This window comes from Xyrauchen texanus, chromosome 49 (genome assembly GCF_025860055.1).
Source record: "Xyrauchen texanus isolate HMW12.3.18 chromosome 49, RBS_HiC_50CHRs, whole genome shotgun sequence".
NCBI classification, from domain to species: Eukaryota; Metazoa; Chordata; class Actinopteri; order Cypriniformes; family Catostomidae; genus Xyrauchen; species Xyrauchen texanus.
This window is the reverse complement of record NC_068324.1, coordinates 257,108-272,107: the sequence shown is the minus strand read 5'-3', so window position 1 is coordinate 272,107 and position 15,000 is coordinate 257,108. Positions and strand designations below refer to the sequence as shown.

General features: G+C 39.2%; 1 pseudogene; it reads right to left on the bottom strand.

Annotated features, from left to right (window-relative positions):
• The window catches only part of LOC127640382 (neuronal cell adhesion molecule-like), a 56,206-nt pseudogene that overhangs the window by 20,973 nt on the left and 20,233 nt on the right, over positions 1-15,000 (bottom strand).

Genomic DNA, 15,000 nt, shown 5'->3' with positions numbered 1-15,000 from the left:
AACACAACATGTGTGTGTGTGTGTGTGTGTGTGTGTGTGTGTGAGAGAGAGAGAGAGAGTGTGTGTTTGTGTGTGTGTGTGTGTGAGTGTGTGTGAGTGTGTGTGCGTGTGTGTGTGTGTGTGTGTGTGCGTGAGTGTGTGCGAGTGTGTGTGAGTGTGTGTGTGTATGTGTGCATATGTGTGTGTGTGAGTTCAGTGTATGTGTGTGTGTGTGTGTGAGTGTGTGTGTGTGTGTGTGTGTGAGTTGAGTGTGTGTGTGTGAGTGTGTGTGTGTGAGTGTGTGTGAGTTGAGTGTGTGTATGTGAGTTGAGTGTGTGTGTGTGTGAGTGTGTGTGTGTGTGTGTGAGTGTGTGTGAGTGTGTGTGTGTGTGTGTGCGTGAGTGTGTGCGAGTGTGTGTGAGTGTGTGTGTGTATGTGTGCATATGTGTGTGTGTGAGTTCAGTGTATGTGTGTGTGTGTGTGTGAGTGTGTGTGTGTGTGTGTGAGTTGAGTGTGTGTGTGTGAGTGTGTGTGTGTGAGTGTGTGTGAGTTGAGTGTGTGTATGTGAGTTGAGTGTGTGTGTGTGAGTTGAGTGTGTGTGTGTGTGTTATACCCGCGGGGTTGGTTCTGTACAGTCGTGAGCGGGCACTGGGTTGACTGTACCCCACATCATTGAGCGCCAGTACTCTAAATGTGTAATGCACATACGGCGAGAGCTTCAGGTGAGCGGTCGTCTTTGTTCCAGGAACTTCAGTGAGATTGTGCCACACGCCGCTCTCATGAAGACCATCTTCATACTGAATCACAAACTCTGAAATCAACACATGACAAGACGAGCTCAACAAACTACTCATCCAGTACACAAAGAACATTGTTTATGATTGTTTACATATTGTGCATGTTTGTACAAAGACCAAAAGTGTCAAGAATGTTCCAGCATGATACAGTGTGTATTACAGCTCCAATATGAGCGGACACACTGTCAGAATATGTGAAGTATTCCTGAAGTAACTGTTACTGTCAGCAGTAATCTCCATGTCAATCTCATGTCCTAAACATGTCCAGGTCATATTTCACACCAAAAAATGGGAAATAATCCTTTTTTTATGACCATTAAGATCTGTTCTACAATAATAGACTGGTGTCATTTAAACGGTCCACACATCAGAGCCGCGGCAAACGCGTTTGAGCTCATAATGTTAAAGTGTTCGTCTGTTTCTCCATCTCTCTCCTCAACAGTTCCCTGTAACTTTAACTGTCTGATCTAATGATAAAATGGCTGGATCCACTCTAGATCCACTCTAGATCTGCTCTTTAGAGTCACTAAAGTCTTTCTAGCAAGTCAGTCCACCGTCGGCCATCTTTGAAACGAAACAGTTGGTCAAGATTACGATCAAAGAACATGTTTCAAATCAGCAATAAAATCTGACAACACTGGAATCATAAATGTTGCTTCTTTAGATCACGCTAAAAAACACAATTTTCCCAGCTTGCACTTGTGCATGCACTCTCTCGAGTTGATTGACAGGTGATGTCTGTATCTAGAAGATGATTGGCTCTTTTACCTGTAAGGCGGGACTTCCTATCTACATCCGTTGACTGGCGGCTGCAGTTGGGCGTTCCAATTTCTACCATTTATTTTAATAGTAGTGGCCCGTCTCCACTAAACCATCTCTGATGCAACACGAGTGCTACATGTCTTATGTGCAGTTGGTTTGATTGGGTATTTTATGAGTAAATGTGATTGTTAAATTAAATTATAAAAAAGCCAAATTCAAGCACCTTGTACGAACCCTGGAATTTGAGAGGGCAAAAGCTTTATTTGTCATTTGTTTCTTGTGATTTTGCTGTGAAATATGAGCTGCACGTGTTCTTGACGTGTCTGGTGAGGTGTTTAAACACAGATATGTGAACAGCAGTACTGTTGATCGGGCTGTTGTGTTCGTCTCCAGGTGTCCAGGTCAGATCAACGCTTCTCGCTCTGGGATCAGTCAACTCCAGATCAGTGGGAGCATCAGGCTGTCCTGAAGACACACACAATAATGATCAATACAAACCCATCTATCACCTCCTGTCAACTCAACATCAACACACGCTACACAACACCGCAGCAATAAAATAACATTCACATGATGAGTCATGCACGAGCGACATTCACTTCACAATCATTCTGTTCATGTCTGAAAACAGCCGTAGAAATGAGACTGATGGGCAAAAAAACAGACACAGAACAGAAAACACCATCATGCAAATGACACATATTTGCATAAACGTCAATAATAAACACACAAAATAAATGAAAAAAATAAAAAAGTGTTGGTCCTTTGGGAATAACACACACATGCCCAGTGGATTACGGGATGTGATGCGTCACATGTTTACCGTTAATCACAGCAGCAGTGGGCGTGGCCTCTGAGTGGGCGGAGTCAGAGGAAGTGAGGAGGAAGTGTGTTAGTTTGCACTTACAGACACTTCTACTCACACTAAACTTTAAAACTTGAGTTTTCCTGTGAATAAAAGTCTGGTTTATCTTCAGTGACATGTGAAATCACACAGGGGCCGTTCACACAGGATGCGTTCTATGTCAGAGCCATGTCTTCTCACTGTAGTTTCAACACCTCACACACGTTTGGAAGATGTTGACTGTGTTCATTGATTGAAGACACATGAAACTGTTTAAAGAGTGCAGAGACGTCACTCACCGACCACAGTGAGCCGAGCGCTGGCCAAGTCTTCGTCCAGTGCTGTGTTCACGATACACGTGTATGTACCTGCATCAATCTCCGTCACATCAGTGATGGTCAGACTGTCTGAATCCACTCGAAACCTGATCACACACACACACACACACACACACACACACACACACACACACACACGTGAACGTCACAGCACGTTATATTAGTGCTGGCACTTCATATCTCCTCCATGATGCATCATACATTGCAGGGGGGTTGAGGGGGTCTGACCCCCCTAATTACGGCTTGATCCCCCCTGAACGACATGTTGGAGGTGTCGTAGACAGCACTTGCGATATGAAGCTTTAAATGTAAATATGAAGATATATTTCCAGCTCTGTTTTGATGGTTTAAGTTGATCTAAAATGCAAGTGCACTGAGAGATTTATTATATACGTTGAGTATTGAGTTGAAGACTTATTTGATGTTCCCCAACGGAGTGAAAAAGAAATAAAGTACAGAACGGACGGGTTATACGGGGCCTACAACTCCCATGGGACCCATTTCCCCGGCCCATGTTCAAGGGAGGAGCTTAACCCGCTTAATCGCTTCTGGCGGAGTCACGGTTGTAGACATGTTGACCGTGTAGTGCTCATTCAATGCACAGCAGTTCCACGCTCAGCTCAACAACAGGAGGGGTCTCAAGCGAGCCCATGTGCCCAGATGTACCTTAAAGCACCCCTGCATATCCCATCAATGATCAACCACAGAGCTCACCGTAGGTCTGTCTTTAAAGATTTACAAGTTATCATTAATAATAAATTCCCCTATGCAATAAAAGAATGTGATTTTGGCTTCCAGAAGCAGATTGTTGCGCTCTACTCTCATGAATAAATTGTGATTGGGGTGAAATATGAGCTGGACACATTCTTGAAGGTTTAATGGATTGTACAGAAGCAGATGAGATCGATCCGCTTTACTGTAGCAGTAAATGAGTGATGAGAGAGACGCACCTCTCATCCTCCGGCAGTTCTGTGTTGTCTTTGAGCCACATCGTGGTGGGCACTAGAGAGGGGTCGTGCTTCACTTTACACTCAAACACCACGTCTCTGTTCCTCTGGACCACCCTGTACTCCGGCGGACGCTGGATCCGTGTCGGCTCTGAAGAGAACGAGAGAGAGACATTACAGACCTCTGCAGTCGTTCATTTCCTCATGAGAAGAGCTGCCGACTCAAAGCACTTGTCAGGTTATTTTCTGACATTGATCGTGTGAAAGTAAAACATCACATGCAACTCCCACTGTGTGTATTTCATTGTGCAACTCTTCTTATAGTACACTTATTAGGTCACTAAAATCCAAGTTTCTGCTAAATCATGAACAGAGCTTGACTAATGGAGGAGTTTTCTGACTGCTGTTAATGGTCTTCAAACACAACCCGCTTCCTGTTGTGATGTTCAGAGAAGCACTTAACTGCAGTGGACTTCATTTGATGGGTGAAAACATGCAATCTAAGCTGGAGCCTCTTAAACTGATGCATATTGGGATATCAGGAGCCATCAAGACCAATACAGCTCTTGCTTTTAAAGGTTAAACACAAAGTGCTCTGATATCCTCTCAAAACTCCAAATAAATCTCCAAAATCACTCTTTCCACCTTTAGATCACACTGTCTATGTTCAGAACAGCATACTACTATTGTACCACACTGCTCTTACTAGTGCACAAGTATACAGTATGTATAGTATGCCATTTTTACACAACACTGGATTAAATGCAAAGTTACAGTGGTCAGTATACAATGAATACTGTATAGGCAGTAATTAGTACACTAGCTTTCCATTCTGAACATGTTCAAGGTTAAATAGAGTCACCTTTGACCTCCAGGTACACGTGGTTCTCAGAGATGCCGAGGGAGTTCCGGGCGACACACGTGTATTTCCCGCTGTTGAGGGCTTGAGATACGTGTAACTCCAGAGACCCGTTCTTATGAAACACATACGGATCTCCCTCTAATGTACTGGCGCGACTGTCTTTAAACCTGCAGAGACGAGATGAAGAAGCACATGATCATATAGATTTTAAATAATGATACGAGACATGAACGTAGGACATCACTTGACTGATACAACAGTCACCAGACCAATCACAGTCAAGTATTGCAGCTGTGTCATAAGTATCAATAGTACAGAATATATCTGGATAATAGCAGATAACAACTGGCCCCAAATTAGCAGTCAACATGTTCCACAGTTATGAGAAAAGTTTCACCTGCTGGTTATCATAAAGCGTTATAAATACAGAGGACCCACAATGCACTGCAGAATCCAGTCTAGAGTGGTAATGAAGCCCAATTAAAGTGAAAAGCTCCAGTAAACAGTTCCAGTAAATGGGCCTCTGCTGTTTGGTTCTGGCTTTATATCAGTAATTACTCTGGAGTTGCCATCAACATCAGTGTGAGTTTATCATCAACTCTACAGTCTATGTGTGTGTGTGTGTGTAGAAATCTTTAAATTACAGAGTTACAATAGAGAACACACATACACACACATGAACACACACGTGTGCTGCAGTCTCACCATGTGATGGTTGGTATGGGTGAACCGAATGACGCACACTCCAGCAGAGCGGGTTTGTTCATGATGACCTGATAGACTTTATGAGAGGGGGTCAGAACTCTGGGGGGCTCAGCTGAAACACAAACCACATCACACATTCATCATCACTCATTCATCATAATCACTAATTCATCATCATCACTTATTCATCATCACTCATTCATCATAACACATTTATCATCACTTATTCATCATCACACATTCATCATCACTCATTCATCATTACACATTCATCATCACTCATTCATCATCATCACTAATTCATCATCATCACTTATTCATCATCACTCATTCATCATAACACATTTATCATCACTCATTCATCATCACACATTCATCATCACTAATTCATCATAACACATTCATCATCACTCATTCATCATCATCACTAATTCATCATCATCACTTATTCATCATCACTCATTCATCATAACACATTTATCATCACTCATTCATCATCACACATTCATCATCACTAATTCATCATAACACATTCATCATCACTCATTCATCATCATCACTAATTCATCATCATCACTTATTCATCATCACTCATTCATCATAACACATTTATCATCACTCATTCATCATCACACATTCATTATCACTAATTCATCATAACACATTCATCATCACTCATTCATCATCATCACTAATTCATCATCATCACTTATTCATCATCACTCATTCATCATAACACATTTATCATCATCACACATTCATCATCACTCATTCATCATAAAACATTCATCATCATGCATTCATCATCACTAATTCATCATAACACATTCATCATCACTCATTCATCATCATGCATTCATCATCACTAATTCATCATAACACATTCATTATCACTCATTCATCATCATGCATTCATCATCACTAATTCATCATAACACATTTATCATCACTCATTCATCATCACACATTCATCATCACTAATTCATCATAACACATTCATCATCACTCATTCATCATTACTCATTCATCATAACACATTCATCATCACTCATTCATCATCATCACTCATTCATCATAACACATCATCATCACTCATTCATCATTACACATTCATCATCACTCATTCATCATAACACATTCATCATCATCACTCATTCATCATTACTCATTCATCGTAAAACATTCATCATAAAACATTCATCATCACTCATTCATCATCATCACTCATTCATCATAACACATTCATCATCACTCATTCATCATAACACATTTATCATGATCACTCATTCATCATAACACATTCATCATCACTCATTCATCATAACACATTCATCATGATCACTCATTCAACATTACACATTCATCATCACTCATACTGCATCATCCCTCATAACACATTCATCATCACTCATTCATCATAACACATTCATCATCACTCATTCATCATAGCACATTCATCATCACTCATTCATCATAACACAATCATCATCACTCATTCATCATCATCACTCATTCATCATAACACAATCATCACTCATTCATCTTCATCACTCATTCATTATCATCACTCATTCACAATCACACATTTCTCATCACTGATTCACCATCATGCATTAAACATCACTCATTCACAATCACACATTCATCATCACTCATTCACCAGCACATTAAACATCACTCATTTACAATCACACATTAAACATCACTCATTCACAATCACACATTCATCATCACTCATTCACCACCACATTAAACATCACTCATTTACAATCACACATTAAACATCACTCATTCACAATCACACATTCATCATCACACATTTATCATCACTTATTCATCATCACACATTCACAATCACACATTCATCGTCACTTACTCATCATCACACATTCATCATCACTTATTCATAATCACTTATCATCACTCATTCACAATCACACATTCATCATCACTTATTCATAATCACTTATTCATCATAACACATTCACAATCACACATTCATCATCACTTACTCATCATCACACATTCATCATCACTTATTCATCATCACACATTCACAATCACACATTCATAATCACTTATTAATCATCACACATTCATCATCACACATTGACAATCACACATTCATCATCACTTATTCATAATCACTTATTCATCATCACTCATTCACAATCACACATTCATCATCACTTATTCATCATCACACATTCATCATCACTTATTCATCATCAGACATTCATCATCACTTAATAATCATCACTCATTCACAATCACACATTCATCATTACATTATTAATATGTTAAAGTTGTGTTACAGTAATGTTTACTGATGACTCACCCAGCACATTGATCGAAAGCGTTGGACAGTAAATATCCGTATTCATTGGATGCATTACACTGGTAAACAGCACTGGAGCCCGTCTGAACCTCTGAGAATATGATAGTGTCGTCTTCAACCTTCCTGCTGGGGTCTTTAAGAGCATCTGAACAAAAACAATCATCACAACGTTACATATTCAACAGAACTGTCAATCAGACGACACAATCAGAAGTGTGTGTTGTGTAACTGTGAACACTGTCAGTCACTGACTCTCGATTGGCACTCCGTTCATGGACCAGCTGATGGTGGGTTTGGGGTGTCCTCTCGCCCGGCAGGTGATGGCGCCCGTCTCCAGTGGAGCCAGAACCAGATTCCTGGGAGCTGATCCAGTACGGAGCAGCTGAACATCAAAACAACAGAAACACTGATGCCTAGCTCATATGCTCTGTGATGGACTGCAATAATCATTCTCTTAATCAGTTCTTTTGTCTTGTTTAACAGTAAAAGTACTTGAGAAGCATGATTACACAAGACTTCAGAGAATATATCTTAAAGATATGAATGTGTTTGTGGTTTAGTGTCTAGAGTTTTTTGATCTGCTCCATTTACAGAGAAGAAAACATCTTGACCAATCTATTATAACATCTGTAACAGAGATTGTGTGAGAAATGTTGCTGCAGTGTTTCACCTTTGACAGAGACTCTGATGTTGTGTTGAGTCGAGCCATGTTGGTTCTTGGCAGTGCAACGATATTCTCCAGCGTCGGCCTCAGACACGTCTGTGATCTGCAGAGTCTTGTGGAAGTTCAGGAATGAAGCGCGTCTGCTGGGAATCTCGCCGCTGAGTTTCATCCATGACACCTCTGGAGTGGGACTGGCACAGAGACAATCAGACAACAACACATAAACAACAACAAGAACAACACATAAAAAATAAACGTCACATATGTGACACATCTCCAGATGAAAGAAGTCTGAGTGGGCGGGGCTTGATGGATCATGAACACAACAGTAGGCAGAGAGAGTCATTCCATTACAGATGTGACTTTAGTGTTTGATGTGTTAAACTCACAGGCCGTCAGCGATACACTCCATCTCAAGAGTCTCTCCTCTCAGAACCAGTTTAAAGCTACTGGAGCCAGCTGGGAATCATGAATGTGGGCTCAGCTCCTCTGATGGTTTATCTGAAATACAAACACTCACAATCACTCACAGAGCTGGATTAAATACACACTACAGTGATTTACACCGCAGCAGGATAACAGAGCAGTGAACCAATCAGAGTTTAGAATAACTTCACTCCGGCTGGAGGAGGGGCCAGTGTCTCCTAGCAACAGCCACGGTATATACAGTGTAACTCGTGAATATGTACAGTGGAACTCATGAGTATATACAGTGTAACTCATGAATATATACAGAGTAACTCATGAGTATATACAGAGTAACTCATGAGTATATACAGTGTAACTCATGAGTATATACAGAGTACCTCATGAGTATATACAGTGTAACTCATGAGTATATACAGTGTTACTCATGAGTATATACAGAGTAACTCATGAGTATATACAGTGTAACTCGTGAATATATACAGTGTAACTCATGAATATATACAGTGTAACTCATGAATATATACAGACTTATGAGTATATACAGAGTAACTCATGAGTATATACAGTGTAACTCATGAGTATATACAGAGTAACTCATGAGTATATACAGTGTAACTCATGAGTATATACAGAGTAACTCATGAGTATATACAGTGTAACTTGTGAATATATACAGTGTAACTCATGAATATATACAGACTCATGAGTATATACAGTGTAACTCACGAGTATATACAGTGTAACTCATGAGTATATACAGTGTAACTCACGAGTATATACAGTGTAACTCATGAGTATATGCAGTGTAACTCATGAATATATACAGACTCATGAGTATATACAGTGTAACTCACGAGTATATACAGTGTAACTCATGAGTATATACAGTGTAACTTGTGAATATATAAAGACTCATGAGTATATACAGTGTAACTCATGAGTATATACAGTGTAACTCATGAATATATACAGACTTATGAGTATATACAGAGTAACTCATGAGTATATACAGTGTAACTCATGAATATATACAGACTTATGAGTATATACAGAGTAACTCATGAGTATATACGGAGTAACTCATGAGTATATACAGTGTAACTCATGAGTATATACAGTGTAACTCATGAATATATACAGAGTAACTCATGAGTATATACAGAGTAACTCATGAGTATATATAGTGTAACTCATGAATATATAAAGACTCATGAGTATATAGTGTAACTCATGAGTATATACAGTGTAACTCATGAATATATACAGACTTATGAGTATATACAGAGTAACTCATGAGTATATACAGAGTAACTCATGAGTATATACAGTGTAACTCATGAATATATACAGACTTATGAGTATATACAGAGTAACTCATGAGTATATACAGTGTAACTCTTGAATATATACAGACTTATGAGTATATACAGAGTAACTCATGAGTATATACAGTGTAACTCATGAGTATATACAGTGTAACTCATGAGTATATACAGAGTAACTCATGAGTATATACAGTGTAACTCATGAATATATACAGACTTATGATTATATACAGAGTAACTCATGAGTATATACAGTGTAACTCATGAGTATATACAGAGTAACTCATGAGTATATACAGTGTAACTCATGAGTATATACAGAGTAACTCATAAGTATGTACAGAGTAACTCATGAGTATATACAGAGTAACTCATGAGTATATACAGTGTAACTCATGAGTATATACAGTGTAACTCATGAATATATAAAGACTCATGAGTATATACAGAGTAACTCATGAATATATACAGTGTAACTCATGAATATATACAGTGTAACTCATGAATATATACAGTGTAATTTATGAGTATATACAGAGTAACTCATGAGTATATACAGAGTAACTCATGAATATATACAGTGTAACTCATGAATATATACAGTGTAACTCATGAATATATACAGTGTAATTTATGAGTATATACAGAGTAACTCATGAGTATATACAGAGTAACTCATGAATATATACAGTGTAACTCATGAATATATACAGTGTAACTCATGAATATATACAGTGTAATTTATGAGTATATACAGAGTAACTCATGAGTATATACAGAGTAACTCATGAATATATACAGAGTAACTCATGAATATATACAGTGTAACTCATGAATATATACAGTGTAATTTATGAGTATATACAGAGTTAAAGCAACAGAGAAGAGAAATGAGTTCAGTGACTGAATGAGGTGAAGAGATGAATGAATGAATGATTGAATGAATGACAAATCTAGAACTACTCGACGATAAAAGACGATCTTATTAATCACATAAAATCATGCTAGTGATATGATTGTTATTATTGCTAATACACTGATGTGTTTTATACTGTGATAAATGAACGTCTTTGTTTGTGAAGCACTTCGTTCAATATTGCTAAAATATTCTATAAAAATAAAGTAATTGTATGTTGAATATATTGATAAATAAAGTTGTATCATATGTGAATAATAAATCTCTTTCAGTACTTCACAACAAAGTTCTTAAAGTGTAAGATTAAATTAGAAATATTCAGGGTTATATATAGTGTTGTTTACATCATATAAATATTAATTACACGAGTGTTTCACAGCGTCTCTGTTCCTACAGTGTGTGTTTTACCACGACTGGAACTCTGTATTGACCAATCAGCATTCAGCACGGCAACAAGCATTATCATTTCTCATTGAATTGTTATTTTTGATCCGAGAGACAAAAGAATGATCATCATACAGAGAAAGATTGAATATTTCATCAGTCAGGAACACACATGAGAGGGTTGTAATGATGTGAAAAGACACTTCCTGTCCGACAGTAATGATCTGTGTGTGAAGGGAAGTTCAGGTTAGACTGGTTCAGGTTTTGGGTTAAACTGGCATGACGGGTTGGTTAATTTATGAAAGGTGGGGGTCACTAGGGGGCGCCATCACTCACCACTAAACAAACCAGAGTCATTGAAATAAACTGCCAGTGTGTCATTCATTGAATCCACTGAAACACAACAACAACAAAACAAATCAAACAACCAATAAAATCATGCGGCTGATCAAATGAACATGATTGGCTGAGAAATGGATGCACAGCTGTCATGGGTGGCATTTGAGACTCAAGAGCTTCTTTTGTTCATTCAGAGAGCGGGTGAACGGACGTTTGGACACTCGAGTCATCATCTCTAAACAATCCTCTTCATTGAGCGTCAGAACTACAGCACACAGGACACACTCACTGTTCAGCACGCGGACCGTGATTGGCTGCTTCTGCTGGATGGTCTGTGTGTGTGGGAATCGAGCGTAACAGATGTAGTCGCTTCTGGTGTCTGTCGTCTGGACGTTAGAGAAATACAGATCTCCGTTCAGCCCCTGAGAAACACGACGACTCTGAGGCAGACGCTGGAAATCTGGAGAAATACAGACGGACATCAGCGGCACATACATGAACATCAGCACAAGTGATGTGTGAGTGTGTGCATGTGTGTGTGTGTGTGTGTGTGTGTGTGTGTGTGTGCATGTGTGTGTGTGTGTGTGTGTGTGTGTGGGCTTGTTTATGTGGTTTATGAGAACATTTTTTTAGGTTACAAATTAGTAATTACAAGGGTATTATGCTATAAATGTGGTTTATGAGGACATTTCTATTGTCCCCATAATTCAAATCGCTTAAAAATCATACTAAACAATGTTTTATTGAAAATGTAAAAATGCAGAAAGTTTTCTGTGAGGGTTAGGTTTAGGGGTAGGGTTAGGTTTAGGGGATAGAATCTATAGTTTGTACAGAATAAAAATCATTATGTCTATGGAGAGTCCTCATAAGGATAGCTGCACCAACATGTGTGTGTGTGTGTGTGTGTGTGTGTGTGTGTGTGAGCGTGTATTTATCACTTTGTGGGGACCAAATGTCCCCATAAGGATAGTAAAACCCGAAATGTTTGACCTTGTGGGGACATTTTGTCGGTCCCCATGAGGAAAACAGCTTATAAATCATACTAAATTATGTTTTTTGAAAATGTAAAAATGCAGAAAGTTTTCTGTGAGGGTTAGGTTTAGGGGTAGGGTTAGGTTTAGGGGATAGAATATAAAGTTTGTACAGTATAAAAACCATTATGTCTATGGAAAGTCCCCATAAAACATGGAAACACAACATGTGTGTGAGTGTGTGTGTGAGTGTGTGAGTGTGTGAGTGTGTGTGTGTGCGTGAGTGTGTGTGTGTGTGTCTGTGTGTGTTTCTGTATGTGTGTGTGCGTGAGTGAGTGTGTGTGTGTGTCTGTGTGTGCGTTTTTGTGATATACCAGGACAATTTTGTAAGTTATAAACTGGTAATCACAAGGTTATTATGCTATAAATGTGCTTTATGAGGACATAGACTAGTGTCCCCATAATTCAAATCGCTTAAAAATCATACTAAACAATGTTTTATTGAAAATGTAAAAATGCAGAAAGTTTCCTGTGATGATTAGGGTTAGGGGTTATGTTAGGTTTAGGGGATAGAATCTATAGTTTGCACGGTATAAAAATCATTATGTCTATGGAAAGTCCTCATAAGGATAGGAAAACAAACATGTGTGTGTGTTTCTGTATGTGTGTGTGCATGAGTGTGTGTGTGTGTCTGTGTGTGTTTCTGTATGTGTGTGTGCGTGAGTGAGTGTGTGTGTGTGTGAGTGAGTGTGTGCGTGAGTGTGTGTCTGTGTGTGTTTCTGTATGTGTGTGTGCGTATGTGAGTGTGAGTGAGTGTGTGTGTGTGTGTGTGTGTGTGTGTGTGTGTGTGTGTGTGTGTGTGTGTGTGTGTGTGTCTTACTGTTTTCCATCCAGAATATAATGGGTGGGGGGAGTCCGGCTGGGGGGCGGCAGGGCAGAATTAAAGATTCTCCTTCCTGTGCAATGATGGGTTTCATTCTCTCTTTAGACCACAGAGGAGATCCTGCACACACAACACAACACAACACAACACCATTACAACGACACACATCAACTCAAACACAACACGTGTCACAGAAACGAGTGAGCTGACCTCACTGAAGCCTCGTTAAGTGGACTCGTTAGGCAGCTCACTGTGTGACAGCAGGAGTGTTATTATAGTTTGAGGAGATGTGATGACTTCAGATAATCATGTGTTACAGAGACTGAAGAGGAACGGATGTGAACACACATGAGGATCAGCTGCGTCATGCATTACACACTCATATTCACATTTACCTTCCAGAATCAGATCTCTGATGAGGCTGAAGATGTCTTAGTGACACAAACACAATGAGAATGAAAGAGTTAAAGAGATGACAGATGAGAAGAATGCGCTGATGTCGTCGTGTGATTGGACGTACTGGACTGTCGGATGATGATGTTGTTGGAGACGGCGGTGCCGAGTTCGTTGCGAGCGGTGCACTGATAAACGCCCTCATACGCTTCAGACCGCTCTCCTCCGCTGATGTCAATCACAAGAGTCCCGGAATGAGGCTTCATGATCACTTTAGGGTCTCGATCGATGTCGAAATGAGTCCCGTTTCTCGTCCATGAGAAGCTGCGAGTCAAATGAATATCTTTATTAATCAGATCATGTTTGATGTTTAATGGTCAATCACGTGAATATTAAATGATTAAAAACACACACACAGTGACTTGATACACCTCCACTATGATTGTGTTCACTTGATGAGTTCAAAGTCATTTTTACATTTCTTCTGCGACTAAAAAACATTATTTGGTGTAAAACGAAAATTCAGTAATATTTGCAATATACACACACACATACATTGATATACTGTTATTATTTTATAATTAACTTTAACATTAACTCATGTGTATTCAAGGAGCATGGAAAGTATTTTAAAACCTTTTTCCTGACATTTTTAAAGTCATTAAATCAGTTTTTCATTTCTATGAACTTGATACATGTGTTTAAAAATCCTCTTTTCTTTCATCTTGGAAAACTTCTTTAGTCAAGCGCCCTTGACCAATGAGATTCACTGTGGTCGGAGCTATCAGATGTCACACAGAATAGATGTGATTTATCGATTGGACACAGTGTAGCAGATGAGAGTACAGATGTGTGCACTAGTGAGTGCACTTGAGAACAGACGGTTCTGACCTGGGACGGGGTTTCCCTTTGGCCTCACAGTGGATGACGATGTTTTCTCGCGGGTCGATGATGTAATCTTTTGGAGACTGATGAGTGATTGTGGGAGGCTGCGGCACTGCAGATCACATGACACACATCAGTTATAGCCAATCACAGAGTGCACACACACACACACACACACACTCACACACAATAATAACACGGGTCTGTTGGCATGCACACTCAGTTTATCAACTTCAAAG